We start from the raw sequence: 19,706 nt of genomic DNA on the forward strand, positions 1-19,706 counted from the left end.
TGCCAGTTCCTCCTCCAATGCATGAAAGTGAAAAGTGAAATTGAAGTCACTCAGTCGTGTCCGACTCTTAGCGACCCCATGGACTGCAGCCTACCAGGCTCCTCCATCCATGGGATTTTCCATGCAAGAGTACTGGAGTAGGGTGCCATTGCCTTCTCCGACATTTGTTACTATCCTACTTTTTTGTTGTGGCCATTCTAGTGGACAAGAAATGACATCTCATTGTCATCTTGATTTACATTTCCCTAGTAGTTAATGACTTTTTTGTGTTTATTGACCATTTGTGCATCTTTTCTTGAGAAATGTCTATTCAGATCCTTTATCCATTTTAATTAGATTATATATATCTTTATATTATTTAGCTGTAAGAGTTCATTATTCTGGATACAAGTCTCTTATTAGAAACTGGGCTCTTGTTTAACACTCAGAAATGAATTGTCCGAGGAGACACAGGTGCTGACAAAGCAAGAGATTTTATTGGGAAAGGGCACCCAGGTGGAGAGCAGTAGGGTAAGGGAACCCAGGAGAACTGCTCTGCCGCGTGGCTTGCAGTCTCGGGTTTTATGGTGATGGGATTAGTTTCCAGCTAGTCTCTGGCCAATCATTCTAATTCAGAGTCTTTTCTGGTGGCGCACGCATCACTCAGCCAAGACAGATGCTAGCAAGAGGGGTTCTGGGAAGTGGACGGACACACGGTGTCTCCTTTAGACCTTCCCTGAACTCTTTTCAGTTGGTGGTGGCTTATTAGTTCCGTATTCCTTATCAGGATCTCCTGTCATAAAACAACTCATGCAAATGGTTACTATGGTGCCTGGCCAGTGTGGGTGGTTTCAATCAGTGTGCTTCCCCTAACAGACCTGTCTGAGGAAATTACATGGGGCTGTAACACTGGTCCTTCTGAGGGCTGTAACACTGGTAGGTCTGTCACTTCAAATTTTTGTTGCAATGAGACAGAACCAAGGAAATTACAAACTCCCCCATATCTATGGTGCTGTGACTCAAATTTAACCCGGCTGAAACAACCTTGGCTCAGCCCCTGCGAGGCAGAGGCCAAGCACAGCAGAAGCCCAACTCAGCGAAAGCTCCCCACCGTGGAAATGGAACAAAAAGAAAACCCACCGCAGCGGAAGGGACATGAAGCCCAGCGTGCTGGAAACCGGGACAGCAAAAAATAAACTCAGCAGAAAGCTCACGCGGCTCACAGAGTTAGGTAAGAGGTGAATTTGCTCCGATTCAGAGGGAAGCACACTCCAGAGTGTGGGCCATCACAGAGGAGAGTGCAGTGGCCATGGAATGTGTTGTGGTTAGTTTCTGTGAGCTGGGTGATTTCATATGCTAATGAGCGGGAGGTTCATTCCAACAATTAGGGAATCACCCACTCCTAGGTCTTTTGACTGTGCCTTGGAACTGTCCTGGTGCCTCTGGGTGTATCATTTAGCTTGTAGATTGAGGATCAAGGTTTAGTTGATCTTCTTGGACCCATTTGATTTTAATCAGTTTATGTTATGCCCTTGGGCTATGTCATTCTTTCAAAAGTTGTGCCCTGCCCCCTTCCCTCCTGTTTCATGCTCTTTTTCCTGAGCCCTGTCTGGGCCCACAATGTTGCCTCTACAGTCTTCTGGAGGAACAACCAAAAAATAGCTGGTCCTTGGGAGGGAAATGCTGTATAATATCCAATCCCTCTAGATATTCAGGCCTTCATTTTCCATGTTTCCTACAATGTGTGCAACAACAGCATCTCTCAGTGAACCTCATAAGTGGGTGACAGGCACACAATGCCTGGTGGAGTCCATCTGCTGACATCGCTTCAAGGGCAATGGGGCTTCCAGGGATAATGTTTGCCACTTTGGGAGTTAGCTCTGCAGGCTGTTTGGGCCCAATCTTTACCACCCTTCTCCTAAAGTTACAAACATACCCCTGGATCAAATCTCCACTCTACTTTTATGAAACATCTGGTCTGTTGCCTCTTATCAATTTGTTCTTAAGTTACTTTCTAACTCCTACAACAAGGACCCTGCCCCCTTGTAGGCAACATTGCTTCATCCTGCTTATTATTAAAGTATTCTTAATACTTCTAACAGGAGCAGATAACCCACTCCCTTGTCATTACTTCTCCTATTACCTAAAGTTGGTCCATGACAATGAAATGTTTACCATTGGAGGCACCCTAAGCGGCTCTTATGGAAGACTCAGTTCAGTTCAGTTCAGTCGCTCAGTCATGTCCGACTCTTTGTGACCCCATGAATCGCAGCACGCCAGGCCTCCCTGTCCACCACCAACTCCCGGAGTTCACTCAGACTCATGTCCATCGAGTCCGTGATGCCATCCAGCCATCTCATCCTCGGTCGTCCCCTTCTCCTCCTGCCTCCAATCCCTCCCAGCATCAGAGTCTTTTCCAGTGAGTCAACTCTTTGCATGAGGTGGCCAAAGTACTGGAGCTTCAGCTTTAGCATCATTCCTTCCAAAGAAATCCCAGGGTTCATCTCCTTCAGAATGGACTGGTTGGATCTCCTTGCAGTCCAACGGACTCTCAAGAGTCTTCTCCAACACCACAGTTCAAAAGCATCAATTCTTCGGCACTCAGCCTTCTTCACAGTCCAACTCTCACATCCATACATGACCACAGGAAAACCATAGCCTTGACTAGATGGACCTTAGTCGGCAAAGTAATGTCTCTGCTTTTGAAAATATTATCTAGGTTGGTCATAACTTTTCTTCCAAGGAGTAAGTGTCTTTTAATTTCATGGCTGCAGTCACCATCTGCAGTGATTTTGGAGCCCCAAAAAATAAAGTCTGACACTGTTTCTACTGTTTCCCCATCTATTTCCCATGAAGTGATGGGACCGGTTGCCATGATCTTCATTTTCTGAATGCCGAGCTTTAAGCCAACTTTTTCGGTCTCCTCTTTCACTTTCATCAAGAGGCTTTTTAGTTCCTCTTCACTTTCTGCCATAAGGGTGGTGTCATCTGCATATCTGAGGTTATTGATATTTCTCCTGGCAATCTTGATTCCAGCCTGTGTTACTTCCAGTCCAGCGTTTCTCATGATGTACTCTGCATAGAAGTTAAATAAGCAGGGTGACAATATACAGCCTTGACGCACTCCTTTTCCTATTTGGAACCAGTCTGTTGTTCCATGTCCAGTTCTCACTGTTGCTTCCTGACCTGCATACAGATTTCTCAAGAGGCAGGTTAGGTGGTCTGGTATTCCCATCTCTTCCAGAATTTTCCACAGTTTATTGTGATCCACATAGTCAAAGGCTTTGCCATAGTCAATAAAGCAGAAATAGATGTTTTCTGGAACTCTCTTGCTTTTTCAAGGATCCAAAGGATGTTGGCAATTTGATCTCTGGATCCTCTGCCTTTCCCAAAACCAGCTTGAACATCTAGAAGGTCACGGTTCATGTATTGCTGAAGCCTGCCTTGGAGAATTTTGAGCATTACTTTACTAGCATGTGAGATGAGTGCAATTGTGCAGCAGTTTGAGCATTCTTTTGCATTGCCTTTCTTTGGCATTGGAATGAAAACTGACCTTTTCCAGTCCTGTGACCACTGCTGAGTTTTCCAAATTTGCTGGCATATTGAATGCAGCACTTTCACAGCATCATCTTTCGGGATTTGAAACAGCTCAACTGGAATTCCATCACCTCCACTAGCTTTGTTTGTAGTAATGCTTTCTAAGGCCCACTTGACTTCACATTCCAAGATGTCTGGCTCTAGATTAGTGATCACATCATCATGATTATCTGGGTCATGAAGATCTTTTTTGTACAGTTCTTCTGTGTATTCTTGCCACCTCTTCTTAATATCTTCTGCTTCTGTTAGGTCCATACCATTTCTGTCCTTTATCAAGCCCATAGGGGAGGAAATCAGTGACTTACATTTCCTCAGAGCAATAAGAGGATAAGGCTTATGGCTGCTTCACCAGTTTCCCAGTCTCAGGGCACAGGCTTGGATTGCTTTACATCATGATATCTATTCCCATCTGTGATGAGCAAACTGGCAGTGAGTTAAGATTACAACCCCTCAGTCCTACCCAGCACTGGTCATGCTGGAGACCTTGGGGATGCCCAACCCCAGTCTTGGGGTCCCAGGAGGCCAACCTGCCTCAACCTGCCTAGGGATCCAGTCCTTGAAAGGTTGTCACACCTCAGCCTGCTCAGAATCCACCAGTCTGGGTATCCCAGGAGGTCAACATGCCTTGACCTCCCCAGGGACCCAGTTCTCAGGATGCCACCCTGCCTCGACCTGCCCAGGGATTTAATCTCCAAGAGGCTGTCATGCCTCAGCCTGCCCCGGGATCTGCACCCTGACCTGGGGATGCCCGGCTCTCAGGTTGCAATAGTACTGGGTAGGATAAGCTTCAAAAAGCCTCACTCCTAAGAAGTCCACCCATGGAAATAGAAGGAAGCTGTGGGACTATGCCCAACGTCAGCAATAACTCAGGAGTCCAATGAGAATTCCATTGTCTTTCTGGAAAAGCTAAAAGAAGCCCTCCAGAAGTTTACCAATCGTGATTTAGACTCTTATGAGGGATGGGTGATTTTAAAGGACAAATTGCTGTCCCAACATGCATCAGACATCAGGATAAAGTTACAACAGCTACAGCAGCAGGACCCTGCTTCCTCTTTAGATGAGATGGTCCAGTCAACCACCAATACCTTTTATAACAGAGAACAAGAGAGAGAGACCAAGGCCCAGGAAAGGGACTAGCCATGCCCAGATGCTGGCTGCCCTCCAGGGAAGCTCTATGTCAAACCCTGAGTCTTTAAAGGACAAGGTAGGAGGCAAATGCCTAATCTGTCGATAGGCAGGACATTGGGCCAAAGTGTGTCCAAACTGTGACAAGTCTCCTTGCTACAAATGCCATCAATTGGGACATTGGGCAGCACTCTGTCCTCAGGCTCAAGAGCCTCAAGGTCAAGTGCCAAGTCTTCCCTCACAATTGTTCAGCAGGACTGAAGCAGCCCACTCCAGCCAACCCACCTGTCACAGATAACCATCACAGGGCTGGAGCCAAGGGTGCAACTGGATGTGGCAGGTAGTTCCAAGAATTTCTTGGTTGACACAGGGACTACCTACTCTGTCTTGACCTCCTGCTCCAGAACCTTCTCCCCCTAGATCTGTACCATTTTGGGTGCTACAGGAAAAACAATTACAAAAATACTCACCCGAGCACTTCTTTGTTGCTGGGATGGACAAATATTTTCCCACCAGTTTCTGTTGGTCCCTGAGTGTCCTACTCCCTTATTAGAAAAAGATCTCTCCCCACCTTCAAAATCTTGCATATTGATGTACTGATAGAAGATGCATTAAAACTCTCTTTGGGGGGCAAGCTAACTATTTTTACCAGCCACCAAGTGAAACAACTCCTGAATGGGAAAGGCCACTTACGGATGTCTGATCAAAGAATCCTCAGATATCAAGTAGTGCTGATGAAAAATCCAGGCCTGATTATATTCCCTTGTGAGGTTCTTAACCCTGCCATTCTCCTGCCTATTCCTGAGGACTCTCTCCCCTTTCACTGTTGCCTAGGAACTTTGGACCATTGGACAAAACCATGAGAGGGATTGTCAGAAGATGCTCTGATCAATCCTGAGGAAATCTGGTACACTGATGGAAGCAACTTTGTCTTGGATGGAAAAAGAAGAGCCAGATATGCAGTAGTTTCCAATTTTGAGACCATAGAGCCTAAACCTTTGCCACCAGGTACTTCAGCCCCACTAGCTGAGCTCATAGCCCTGACTCCAGCTTTAAAGCTGGGAAAAGGGGAAAAAGTAACCATTTACACTGACTCCAAGTATGCCTTTCCCGTGCTACATCCACATGCTGCTACTTGGAAAGAAAGAAGCCACTTGACCACCCAAGGGTCCCCAGTCAAATACGGGTAGGCTCTTAGAGGGAGTTCATCTGCCCACTGTAAAGGACACCACAAAGGGAGCACGGAAGTGGCACAAGGAAACCAAGCAGCTGATCAGGTGGCTAAGAGAGCAGCATTACAGAACAATGACCTAATAGGGGTTGCCACCTTAGTTCCACAGACTAATTCACCAGAAACTCTTTCACATGCTGATGGTGAGACACTTGAAGCTAAGAGTGAATGCTTCCAAGAAGATCATATGGGGTGGTTCAAAGAGGACTCCTTTTTCTGCCTGGGAAACTCCAATGGAAGTTGGTAAACTCCTTACATGCCACCACTCATTTAGGGGAGTGGTGATTACTAGAAAGGTCCTTCAGAGGAATAGGCCTCCAGATGACTATAAGGCAAGTGGTCTCCTCTTGTCCCACTTGCCAGTTAAACAACTCCCAAGGAGCTCAAAGACCCCAGCTGTCCTAGCCCGTCCAACGACATAGGACCTACCCAGGAGAGTACTGGCAGATGGACTTCACCCAGATGCCAGTTTCTCAAGAGTATAAATACCTATTAGTCATGATAGATACATTCATAGGATGGATTGAAGGCTTTTCCACCTGGACTGAGAAGGCTGAGGAGGTGGTTAAAAAAAAAAAAAAAAAAAAACTTCTCCATAAAATCATTCTGAGATTTGGTCTGCTCAGGTCGTTACAAAGTGACAATGGGACATCATTTACTTCTAAGGTCACCCAAGGGGTCTCTAAAGCATTGGGCATTACTTATTATCTCCATTGTGCCTGGAGGCCTCAGTCTTCAGGAAAAGTAGAAAAGCCAACCAATTCTTAAAATCAACGATAAAAAAAGATAACCCAGGAGACCTCCCTGGGATGGAAGGAGGCTTTACCAATAGCTCTCCTCCGCATCCATACTGGCCCTAAGGAACAGGTTGGTCTCAGTCCTTATGAGATGCTATACGCGAGACCTTTTGTTTACGTCAGTGACCTCTTCCTTGATCCAGAGGCTCAGTCCCTCTGGTCTTATACCATGGCCATTGGACAATTCCAACAAGATATATGCTTGTGGGGTGTCAACCAGGACCCAAAAGATTCTAAAGAGTCACCACTATATGCTCCAGGGACTCAAGTCCTAATTAAAGTCTGGAAAGATGGGTCACCAAAGGCTCAACTCCAGTGGAAGGGCCCCTATCCTGTAATACTTTCCACCCCCACAGCAGTCAAGGTACCAGGACACAACTCCTGGATTCACTACTCACGAGTCAAGTCATGGAAGAAAACAGAAGAGAATACTCAATACACCTGTGAGCCCCTGGGAGATCTCAGATACCTATTCAAAACTACAAATGAGTGCCATTCTAATGAACACCCCCAAAATTAAGTTTCTGGGGATAAGATTTTTCAGGATAGCTCTAAAGAGCCAACATAGCTTCACAGAGGTTGTACTTCAAAATAGACAGGAGTTAGATCTCCTGATCCCTGAACAAGGAGTGACTTGAGCCATCTTGAATGAGTCATGTTGTTTCTGTGGGAATACCTCCAGCTAAGTTAAAGAAAGTCTCACAGTCCTCAAGAAAAACATTCAGACCCTACAGGATCTCAAAGAATGATCTGGAGAGTTCTTGGGGTGGCTACAGTCTCTCTTTGGGGGATCCTTCTCCTGGTGAGGGGGAATTTGGAGTTGGCTCATGCCCCTACTAATCCCTGTTATCACCATATTGATGCTGCTTATGATTGTTCCATGTATTATTAATCCTTTAACCAGTTTTGTCTCTGCCCAGGTCAAAAAGCTATAACATGCACTGCCAGTTCAACAAGGATGAATTAATCTACAGCTGACCATGGAAAATATCACTCACTGTTAGACGGACACTGCTATAAGGACTCTGAGGTTTGAGACTAGCAAGAGGGGGAAACCCAATGCCCCTCGCCATCCCAGTTCAGCAGGAAATAGCCAGAAAGACCTCAATGTCCCTATTCCCAAAGAATTGGGCCTCCCATCTCTTGAGGGGGGAATGTTAGGTAGTTAGAATAGGAAAAAGGAGTCTAAAATGGTGGTAGCTAAAAGACAAGGAAGGCAAAAGCCCACGAAAATAGAACAAAGGAGGACCTGAGTGAGAACCTCAGGTAAAACATAGGGCCTGATTTACATAGGGCAGGCTCAGTGGGAGGAGAAAAAACATATAAAAAGAGGAGCCAGAACTGGACTGGGGGCTTCTCTTCTCGTCTTTTGGATCAGCCCTCCCTCACGCCTCAAGGATGTATTTTCCTATACTTTCTAAATAAAACTGAGCTGTAACACAGACCTGTAATGCTGGTCCATCTGAGGAAATTACACGGGTCTGTAACACTGGTCTGTCCGTCACTTCAAATTTTTGTTGCGACAAGACAGAACCAAGGAAATTACAAACTCCCCTGAAACATATGTACATGAAGTGTTAGTGGCTCAGTCAAGTCTGACTCTGCAACCCCATGGACCATAGCCCGCCAGGCTCTTCTGTCCACGGGATTCTCCAGGCAAGAATACTGGAATGGGTAGCCATTCCCTTCTCCAGATACATATGTATATACATATGTATAAATATATAGATAGTTTTTAAAAAAAAAAAAAACGCCAGAAGTTGATAAATATGAAAGACAGAATTTAAAAAATGCAACATAAGAACTTTACATGTTTTTAGTTAATAAATTAAAATAATTTGCAAAATAATTAAGACATAGCTAAAGAAAGATTCCCTTAAGTAAAGATGTGCATACACAGATGAGAAATGCTCAGAGCTTTCCTAGGAAAAAGCCAAAATAACTTTTCATATAGATTTATTACAGAAATAATGTATTAAAGGAAAATTCCTAGATAAACATCATATAAGGAAGATGCCTTGCATGAGAGGAATAATTGGATTGTTCCAGTTTCCTCTACTAAACAATAAATATTAGTAAACAGTGAAAACATTTCAAGTTTTGAGTAAACAAACCTTTTTGTTTTTTCATATCAAAGACTTTAAAACCTGGAAATGTTGTCTTTCATTTGAAAGCAACTAGAAAACATCTTAGATAGTCAAGGGTTCAGAAAATATGACACCCGTGTACCTTATTAGTAAAATTTACTTAGAGATTTATCTTTTGTAGCAAAATAATGAATCAAAATAAAGAACTAAAAATGGCATATGATTTTATGGGAAGGTCTGATGGTCTTCCCATATTCTTTCTGAACCCTGAAGGAAGAAATACGATTAGATCTGGTTTTCAGGTTGGTGGAGGAAGGAAGAGCTAGAACCTGTGTTGTTTCACTCAGCCCTGTTTCATCAGGTTCTTGTGAAATGTGTTATTTCTTGAATTATGACTACAGTCCAAAATTTAGGAGACCTCACACTGTCAATTTAGTACTGATTTTTCTCCTATGAAGGTGGTAATTAGCAAAAAGTATTAGCCTAGCAGGCTACAGTCCATGCAGTTGCAAAAAGAGTCAGCCACAACTCAGTGACTAAACAACAGCAATTGTTTCCTTACCCAGAGCCTGTGAGCAGAGTTTTTCTACAAACTTACCTCCTGGAGGTTAATTTGTTAACGAAGAAAGTATGGAAAAAGAAAGTGAGTGTTCTTTGGATAAATTCTCTTTTGGGATGAAGGCCATTCAAAAATGTAAGTATCAATAGGCTAGAGGTCCAAACTCTGAGGTTAACTGAAGTTTTGCTCAGATTTAATTCCACAAAAGCACAACACATTGCTAGACTTCTAAGTACCTCATAATCTGAAGTTTTCTGTTCTGATTCCTTCAAAATAGTACAGACTAATGCACTTAATCTTCACTTGAAAGTTCATTTCCATCACAGATACTGAAGAGTGTTAGATCCTAAGTCAATTTGGTTTAACTCAACACATTTACTTTTATACTTGCATTATGCACGTTACTCGTTACTGATGACGAGATAACTAACCACAAGGAGGAATCAACCACAGGTTTTATTCTTGAAATAAGGAACTTCCCAAGAGGTTGTTAAAGATGTGAGACCTGGCCCAGTTCCCAAATGTTCCGATTCATTAGTTCTTCCACAGGATCCCAAGTGAGAGATTTCTTTGGGAACATTTGTCTAGAAGACAAGCATAGAATCTATATTTTAATATGATGTCACAATTAGTCATTATTTTAATAATGGTTAAAATCATAGACTTCAGCACCAAAAGATCTGGATTTGAATCTACTACTACTACTTACTACTACTATATGACATTGGATAAGTTGCTATCTCTATAAAATCTTACTTCCTAGGGTTGTTGATGATTATAACAAATAAAGGAAATTAAGTCTAAAGACATGAACTAAACCTTAGAGCTTTAATAATTTTGTTTTACTGAAAAGTGCTGTAACAAAATGGCCCATTACAATAAAGGGACTCGGTGTAGGCAAAAGGAAAATTGGAGACAAGATGTAGAGTCTGTAGATGAAGTGTGAGATTATGAAAGAGATGAACAGCAGTATTGAATTAAGAGGATTGCTTAAAGTTTTTTCTGTTGTGTGCAAGGTACATTAAGAACACTTCATAACATTTACATTACTAGCCAATGTTTTTGAAGTTGGACTTGCTTTTGCAGGGAATGCCAGAAGAAGTGTTGAGTCTGTTCTCAGAGTGGGCTGGGTGCAAGAGAAGAGGCTGCTCAAAGGGTACAGTCATATTTTTGTTGCATAAGTAAAAGGCTACTAGACTAACACACAACAAGCCTCCAATAAATGCTAGCTATTACTCATGGGATGTCAAATGCTCTAAAAAGAGGTATGCAGTAGGTTGAACAGAGATTTCCCAAAAAGGCATGTCCACATCCTAATCCTCAGAACCTGGGGATATTGCTTTATACAGGAAAAGATGTGATTAAAGTAAGGATTTTGAGAGGATGAGTTTATTCTGAAATAGCTGCATGAGCCCTAAATAAAATCACATGCATTCTTATAGGTGTGAGGCAGAAAGAGTTTTGAGAGCTAGGAGGGAAAGGCAATGAGATTGGAGCCATCAGGCTGCAAGTTAAGGAACTCTTGGAGCCACCAGCAGATGGAATAGACAAAGAACAGATTTTTCCTCAAAGCCAGTAGAGGGAACACAGTCCTGTTGACACCTTGGTTTTAGATTTCTGGCCCCTAGACCTGCGAGACAAAATATATGTATATATATATATATATATATATTTTAATTTTATTTTATTTACTATAATATAATAATATTAGTATTATATAATGTACCAGGTCTTTGTTGTGGCATGTGGGATCTTTGATCTTCATTGAGCCATGTGGAATCTTTAGCTGTTACATCTGAACTCTTAGTTGCAGCATGTGGGACCTAGTTCCCCAACCAGGGATTTGGAGCTGTTTGCATGAGGAGTGCAGAATCTTAGCCACTGGGCCACCAGGGAAGTCCCTATCTGTTATTTTAAGTGATCCAGTTCGTGGTAATTTATCAGCCACAGGAAAACTAATACAAAACATTTTGCCCAATTTGCAAATGTAGAAAGTGCTTTTGGAAGCTGAACTAATCTAAAAGGAGGAAAAAAGAGTCCCATTTCAGTTCAGTTCAGTTCAGTTCAGTCACTCAGTCGTGTTCGACTCTTTGTGACCCCATGAACTGCAGCACGCCAGGCCTGTCCATCACCAACTCCCGGAGTCTACCCAAACCCATGTCCACTGAGTCAGTGATGCCATCCAATCATCTCATCCTCTGCCATCCCCTTCTCCTCCGGCCCTCAATCTTTCACAGCATCACTGTCTTTTCAAATGAGTCAGCTCTTTGCATGAGGTGGCCAAAGTATTGGAGTTTCAGCTTCAACATCAGTCCTTCCAATGAACACCCAGGACTGATCTCCTTTAGAATGGACTGGTTGGATCTCCTTGCTGTCCAAGGGACTCTCAAGAGTCTGCTCCAACACCACAGTTCAAAAGCATCAATTCCTCTGCTCTCAGCTTTATTTTTTTCTTTATAGTCCAACTCTCACATCCACACATGACCACAGGAAAAGCCATAGCCTTGACTAGACGGACCTTAGTCAGCAAAGTAATGTCTCTGCTTTTGAATATGCTATCTAGGTTGGTCATAACTTTCCTTCCAAGGAGTAAGTGTCTTTTAATTTCATGGCTGCAGTCACCATCTGCAGTGATTTTGGAGCCCAAAACAATAAAGTCTGACACTGTTTCCACTGTTTCCCATCTATTTCCATGAAGTGATGACACTGATGCCATGACCTTCGTTTTCTGAATGTTGAGCTTTAAGCCAACTTTTTCACTCTCCTCTTTCACTTTCATCAACAGGCTCTTTAGTTCTTCTTCACTTTCTGCCATAAGGGTGGTGTCAAGTGCATATCTGAGGTTCCAGTTTAACTATATGTAAAACATCAATTTAGAAGAAAGCCATCAGACAGGAAACAATAAAATTTTTTCCAAAAAATATAAATGGTGGGCCATATGGAAAGATAAATGAAATTGGGCGTGGTCAGTTAGGTCTTTGAATGGTACAACTAAGGAGCCAAAACTCTAAGCCCTTGGTATTCAAAGTGTAGTTTTTAGAGTGTCAGAGGCAGCGTTACTCAGAACCTCTTGAAAATGTATAAGTGGGGGCCACATTCCAAACCTATTCAATTAGAATCTGCATTTTAACAAGATCCATGGGTCATTTGTATGCATTCTAATATTTGAGAAGCATGCTTTTAGGACAAGGTAATTGGAAGATTTTGAAAGATTTAACACACATCAGGGACAAGGTAATATTTGCATTTTAGGTCAAACTACGTGATAGTATTATGAAGAACAGATTTGACAGGGGTAAAACCCAAGGCAGAGACAAGTGACTGCCACGGTACAGGTAAGAGATTAGTGAAGTTTTGAACAAAGGTGGTGGTAACAGAGATGGGGGGAAAAACGACACAACTTTAAGAAATACTCAGATCCTCGTCTGATGTGTGCTAATGATGCTCATACCTAGGTTCTATAACATGTCTTGATTCTTTATGATTAAATTTCTCTTCTTTTTTAAAAAAGATTTTGATTGAAACTATTTTCAACTTGTTAAGGAGGAAACATCTTAGTTTCAGACATAAGTGGTCCACACAACTGCAAGCTTTTACCTGAAGTTGTTCCGGACAGGAACGTGAAATGACTATTTTCCCTTTCTTTCATTTATTTAGCTCTGGATTGTTGTGACGTGTGGAATCTAGTTCTGTAACAAGGAATGGAAGCCAGGCCCCGTGGATGGGGAGTGAAGAGTCTTAGCCACTGGAACACCAGGGAAGTCTCTATGCTTCAATTTCTAACAGGATCCCAAAAGGAGTTTCTTCTTGGCATAGTTTCTGTTGAAGCACCAACAGATGATAGGATACCCAAGAGAGTATGAGATACATTCTCTTCTCCATAGGCAGGTTTGCAAAGGAAATGTGTTCAAAAAACTGTTACATGATTCTCTGGGCCTTCAGTTAGATTTAGGATATAAACAAGTGTCATAGAAGTAAACTTCCTCAGAGCACTGCTACTGTGTTGTCGGTACCGACCCCCTGCAGAGAATAGATGTAGGTGAGTATGACCTTCCAATCTCAATTCAAGTGGGGTACTTCCAGGGGATCATAGCAGAGTTTTGAAATGGGCCTTCTGCACCTAGAATATGCAAAGATCTAGTGTGCTGATGCTGATGCCCCAAAAAGCTTAAATGGACTGTAGACTGAGATATGACCCTACTTCACTCCAGAGTCTAAGAGCATGACGGCCAACGTGATGTGGAGCCAAAAGAGTGCCATCACTTTAAGACTGGTCTTCATTCCAGAACACATCAGAGCAAGGGGTGTAAGCCAGGAAGAAGAGAGCTGGAGTGAGTCATCTTGGGGGTCTTTCTAATAAAGCCATCTGGAAGAAGAAGAGGTTCCCCTTGAAAAGAAAGTGTAGGTGCACAGCAGACTTACCAGGGCCTGAGAAAGGAAAGATGCATGTGTCAGGGGACTGAAAGAGTTGGGAGGGTCTGGTTGAGAACCTTAGAAGAGTCCCCAAGATAAAGAGTTTGCTTTAATCATTTAACCTGTAGTCAGGATCTGCAAGGGTCCCTGCCTTTAGACTTAGAGAGGGAAAACACCAGGCTTTGCAGCTAAGTAAGAAATTTCCTCCATCTCCTGACTTCCTTCCAAACCCCAAGAGGTTTGAAACTTCCTTTCAAACACAAAAAGGAATGTGTGTAGCCTTGGAAACAACAGTGATAATGGGGTGGGAGTATGCTATGATATGCGGAAAGGAGAGAAAAGGCTCATCCCACAACTTGGGTTCAGGCCTTTGGCTTTAAGTCAGCTTAATTAAGCTGGTGGAAGGGAGAAGAATTAACACTACATCTGAAGGAAATGGCTACCCACTCCAATATTCTTGCCTGCAGAATTCCATGCACAGAGGAGCCTGGTGGGCTACAGTCCAGGGGATGCAAAGAGTCAGAAACGACTGAGCGACTAACACTTTCACACTTTCAGGCTTAATTAAGCTGGTGGACAGAAGAGTTAACACTGAATCCAGTTTTTCATTTTTATTATTATACTCTAGTGAATAGTATTAAATAGTCTAATCACTGAATCACAGTAGCAATTGTGATCTAAAATGACAATGGAAAGCTACATTATTTAAAAGTAAACAACAGCAATGAAACTATGATCTCATGAGTTTTCATCTGGAAACAAGTAAAACATTCCAACAATCGCTAAAGAACTGTGAGAGAAAAAAGGTTTCATTCTGGTTATGTTAAAAGCTATGTTTGCTCCAGTATGCAGATCACATTAATATGTTAGTCATTAAAAAACATTTTAGTAAATATTCCTTGTAACCCCACAGGCCAAGAATCCAGTAAAGTGACAGATGCCCTTCCAGAGCCCAACCCTCCAGGAGTGATGCCCACTTCAGACTGTGAACAGAAGGAAGGGGCCGGAAGGCCATGCTGGCCATGTGTGGCAGGTGGGGCCATCCCGCTGGGCTGCAGGATCCTCTCACCATGCTCCATGCACACTCGTCTAAAGCATCATTCGTGCTGCACCTCTGTGATGAAGCACCACATTCTGGAGAAGTTCCCTGCTAATTATCTCTTCACTCTTTGCAGAGATTTTGAGATTTCACCTTCAGGAATATAAACAAAAGCATCTTTGGGGGATGTGGGCAAAGAAGTCTGTCTTCTTGCAAAGTGCTTCTGAGAATGGATTGAATTGCCTGAATATTGAAGTTTATATATATTTTATCTGCAAAATATATAAGTGAAATTTTTATTTGTTGTTGTTGTTCAGTTACTAAGTTGTGTCCTACGCCTTGCTACCCCATGGACTATAGCAAGCCAGGCCTCCCTGTCCATTACCAACTATAAGAGCTTACTTAAACTCGTGTCCATCGCATTGGTGAGGCCATCCAACCATCTTATCCTCTGTCCACCCTTTCTCCTCTGGCCTTCAATCTTTCCTATCATCAGGGTCATTTCAAATGAGTCAGTTCTTTGCATCAGGTGGCCAAAGTATTGAAGCTTCAGCTTCAGCATCATTTCTTCCAATGAATATTCAGCACTGGTTTCCTTTAGGATTGACTGGTTGGATCTCCTTGAAGTCCAAGGGACTCTCAAGAGTCTTCTCCAACACCACAGTTCAAAACATAAATTCTTCGGTGCTCAGCTTTCTTTATAGTCCAACTCACATCCATACATGACTACTGGAAAAAACCATAGCTTTGACTAGATGGACCATTGCTGGCAACGTAATGTCTCTGCTTTTCAATATGCTGTCTAGGTTGATCATAGCTTTTCTTCCAAGGAGCAAGCGTCTTTTACTTTCATGGCTGCAGTCACCATCTGCAGTGATTTTGGAGCCCCCAAAAATAAAGTTTCTCACTGTTTCCATTGTTTCTCATCTATTTGCCATGAAGTGTTGGGACTGAATACTATGATCTTAGTTTTCTGAACGTTGAGTTTTAAGCCAACTTTTTCACTCTCCTCTTTCTCTTTCATCAAGAAGCTCTTTAGTTCTTCTTTGCTTTCTGCCATAAAGATGGTGTCATCAGCATATCTGAGGTTATTGATATTTCTCCTGGCAATCTTGATTGCAGCTTGTGCTTCATCCAGTCCAGCATTTTGCATGGTGTACTCTACATATAAGTTAAATAATCAGGATGACAATATACAGCCTTGATGTACTCCTTTCCCTATTTGGAACCAGTCTGTTGTTCCATGTCCAGTTCTAACTGCTGCTTCTTGGTCTGCATACAGATTTCTCAGGAGACAGGTCAGGTGGTCTGGTATTCCCATCTCTTGAAAAATTTTCCACAGTTTGTTGTGATCCACACAGTTAAAGGTTTTGGCATAGTTAATAAAGCAAAAGTAGATATTTTTTTGAAACTCTCTTCCTTTTTTTGATGATCCAACAGATATTGGCAATTTGATCTCTGGTTCCTCTGCCTTTTCTAAATCCAGCATAAAATCTGGAATTTCATAGTTCACATACTGTTGAAGCCTGGCTTGAAGAATTTTGAGCATTACTTTGCTAGCGTGTGAGATAAGTGCAATTGTGCGGTAGTTTGAACATTCTTTGGCATTGCCTTTCTTTGGGATTGGAATGAAAACTGACCTTTTCCAGTCCTGTGGCCACTGCTGAGTTTTCCAAATTTGCTGGCATATTGAGTGCAGCACTTTCACAGCATTATCTTTTAGGATTTAAAATAGCTCAACTAGAATTCCATCACCTCCATTAGCTTTGTTTATAGTGATGTTTCCTAAGGCCCACTTGACTTTGCATTCCAGGATGTCTGGCTCTAGGTGAGTGATCACAGCAGTGTGGTTATCTGGGTCGTGAAGATCTTTTTTGTATAGTTCTTCTGTGTATTGTTGCTATCTCTTCTTAATATCTTCTGCTTCTGTTAGGTCCATACCATTTCTGTCTTTTATAGAGCTCATCTTTGCATGAAATGTTCCCTTGGTAGCTCTAATTTTCTTGAAGAGATCTCTAGTCTTTCCCATTGTTTTCCTCTATTTCTTTGCACTGATCACTGAGGAAGGCTTTCTTATCTTTCCTTGCTGTTCTTTGGAACTCTGCATTCGAATGGGTATATCTTTCCTTTTCTCCTTTGTCTTAGCTTCTCTTTTCTCAGCTATTTGTAAGGCCTCATCAGACAACCATTTTGCTTCTTTGCTTTTCTTTTTCTTGGGGGTGGTCTTCATCACTGTATCCTGTACAATATCATGAGCCTCCGTCTATAGTTCTTCAAGCACTCTGTCTATCAGATCTAATTCCTTGAACCTATTAGTCACTTCCACTGTATAATCATAAGGGATTTGATTTAGGTTATACCTGAATGGTCTAGTGGTTTTCCCGACTTGCTTCAATTTAAGTCTGAATTTGGCAATAAGGAGTTCATGATCTGAACCACAGTCAGGTCCCAGTCTTGTTTTGGCTGACTGTATAGAGCTTCTCCATCTTTGGCTGCAAAGAATATAATCATTCTGATTTTGTAATTGATCATCTCATGACGTCCATGTGTAGAGTCTTCTCTTGTGTTGTTGGAAGACGGTGTTTGCTATGACCAGTGCGTTCTCTTGGCAAAACACTGTTAGCCTTTGCTCTTCTTCATTTTATGCTCCTAGGCCAAATTTGCCTGTTTCTCCAGGTAGCTCTTGACTTCCTACTTGTGCATTCCAGTCCCCTATAATGAAGAGGACATCTTTTTTGGGTGTTAGTTCTAAAAGGTCTTGTAGGTCTTCTTAGAACCATTCAACTTCAGCTTCTTCAGCATTACTGGTTGGGTCATAGACTTGGATTACTGTGATATTGAATGGTTTGCCTTGGAAACAAACAGAGATCATTCTGTCATTTTTGGAGATTGCATCCTAGTACTTTATTCTGGACTCTTTTGTTGACTATCATGGCTACTCCATTTCTTATAAGGGATTCTTGCCTGCAGTAGTAGATATAACGGCCATCTGAGATAAACTCACCCATTCCAGTCCATTTTAGTTCACTGATTCCTAAAATGTCGACATTCATTCTTGCCATCTCCTGTTTGACCACTTCTAATATGCCTTGATTCATGGACCTAATATTCCAGGTTCCTATGCAATATTGCTCTTCACAGCATCAGACTTTACTTCCGTCACCAGTCATATCCACAACTGGTGTTGTTTTTGCTTTGGTTCTGTCTCTTCATTTTTTTCTGGAGTTATTTCTCCATTCTTCTCCAGTAGAATATTGGGCACCTACCGACCTGGAAAGTTCATATGTCAGTGTCATACTTCTTTGCCTTTTAATACTGTTCATGGGGTTGCATATGTATATATTCACAATTTCTTGTGTCTTTGCAAAGGCTTGAAAGGAGAAATTCTCCCACAGAGTATATATGTCAAAACATATTTTGTAAAATTCACGTTAGTAGTTGTTAGATAACTAAGTCTCGTCAGAGTTGTATAATCTGAGGCTTTATGTTCAAGCAAGGATAATTTTTATCATTGTACATTGATTGTACCTCGATTTTAAATTTTAAAATGATGCATTGATGAAATCCACATCATAAGGAAGAACTTATTTTTAAGCAACCTTGGATACATATTTTAAGTACTAACATACTGAAATGAATTATCTGTCTTTATTTCTCTTTCTTCTGCATAATAGCAACATAAACATCAAATGACAGAGTTGCAACCGAAGTGAGTCCTTTCTTCCAGTCTAGAAAATACCAGAATTCTAGATGATAAACCATACAATAAAGAAGGGAATGAGGGAACCCTTGACACCTTTGTCACCAGTCCCCAGGTCAAGTCCTCCTATTTGAAATTCCACATCTTGGCAAAAGATGGGGCTCTTGTATCCAACACAGAAACTGAAAGTGATGGAGGATAATTTTTCAGATTGCTGTTGCATAATCTCTGTCATATCTTATCTCTTGTGACCACATGGACTGCAGCCCATCAGGCTCCTGTGTCCATGGAATTCTCCAGGCAAGAATACTGGAGTGGGTTGCCAATTCTTCCTCCAGGAGATCTTCTCAACCCAGTGATCAAACTCATGTCTCCTGCATTGCAGGCAGTTTCTTTACTGCTGAGCCACCAGGGAAGCCCACTTTTTCAGATAACAAGGATTTATGTTCATTACAGCCAGCAATGGCCTTTTGCTAGCAAGAAAGTTCAGCTTTGGAAGATGGGCCAAGAGGCATTTAGACACACTCTTTCAGTGAGATTGTCAATGTCTTAGAGATTCAATTTCCTTACCTATGAAATCTAGATAATAAAAGTGTGAATAATAGAGTTCCAGAAGAAGTATTTAGCACAGTGGCTAGCAAACAGCAGATAGATGGGCAATGAACGTTAGCTGCCATCCCTAAAAGCCAATAGTGTTTGTCCTCTCTGCTACTGTGCCTGCTGACCCATAGTAGGTATTCAATATACAGTATATCAGTTAAATGAAAGGCTGGATGAGCCTTCAAATCCACCTACGGAGTTAGCTAAACATAGCTTTTAGTCTGAGACTTTTGAGCCCTTGAATTCAGAATCTTATGCCTGACTTGAACCCTGGCCTTCCTGACCAGTGACTCTATAATATCTGCCTCCTTGACTGTGATTTGATTGACTTTAATCATTCTGATCCTGCTAAGGTGGCTAAGATGGTGTTTCAGTTTCCAACCTGTTTCAGCTTAAGTCTCGTATCTTACTATATTTTAACAACAATAGCAACAACAAAATCACAACTCATTTTAAACTTGGAAGAGAGCTAACCCTATCGAAATAATAATAAAAATGATTTTAAACAGAAATTTGACATAAATAATAATTGGCCTCATAACCCTTCATATTTTTAATTTCATTTTAAGCCATGATGGT

The 19,706-nt window shown here is 41.9% G+C and overlaps 1 long non-coding RNA gene across 2 annotated transcripts; it reads left to right on the forward strand.

Annotated features, from left to right (window-relative positions):
• The first annotated feature begins 782 nt into the window (after nucleotides 1–782).
• On the forward strand, nucleotides 783–18,527 carry LOC132660202 (uncharacterized). Of its 2 annotated transcripts, XR_009601522.1 has the most exons (5): nucleotides 783–1,210; nucleotides 5,536–9,510; nucleotides 10,462–10,531; nucleotides 13,033–13,414; nucleotides 14,702–18,527. It is a non-coding gene; the product is annotated as an uncharacterized LOC132660202 (long non-coding RNA). The 2 variants fall into 2 exon arrangements; XR_009601521.1 differs by having other exon boundaries at nucleotides 5,536–10,531.
• Nucleotides 18,528–19,706: the final 1,179 nt, after the last annotated feature.

The sequence above is a fragment of the Ovis aries genome, chromosome 8, assembly GCF_016772045.2.
Source record: "Ovis aries strain OAR_USU_Benz2616 breed Rambouillet chromosome 8, ARS-UI_Ramb_v3.0, whole genome shotgun sequence".
In the NCBI taxonomy this organism is placed as follows: Eukaryota; Metazoa; Chordata; class Mammalia; order Artiodactyla; family Bovidae; genus Ovis; species Ovis aries.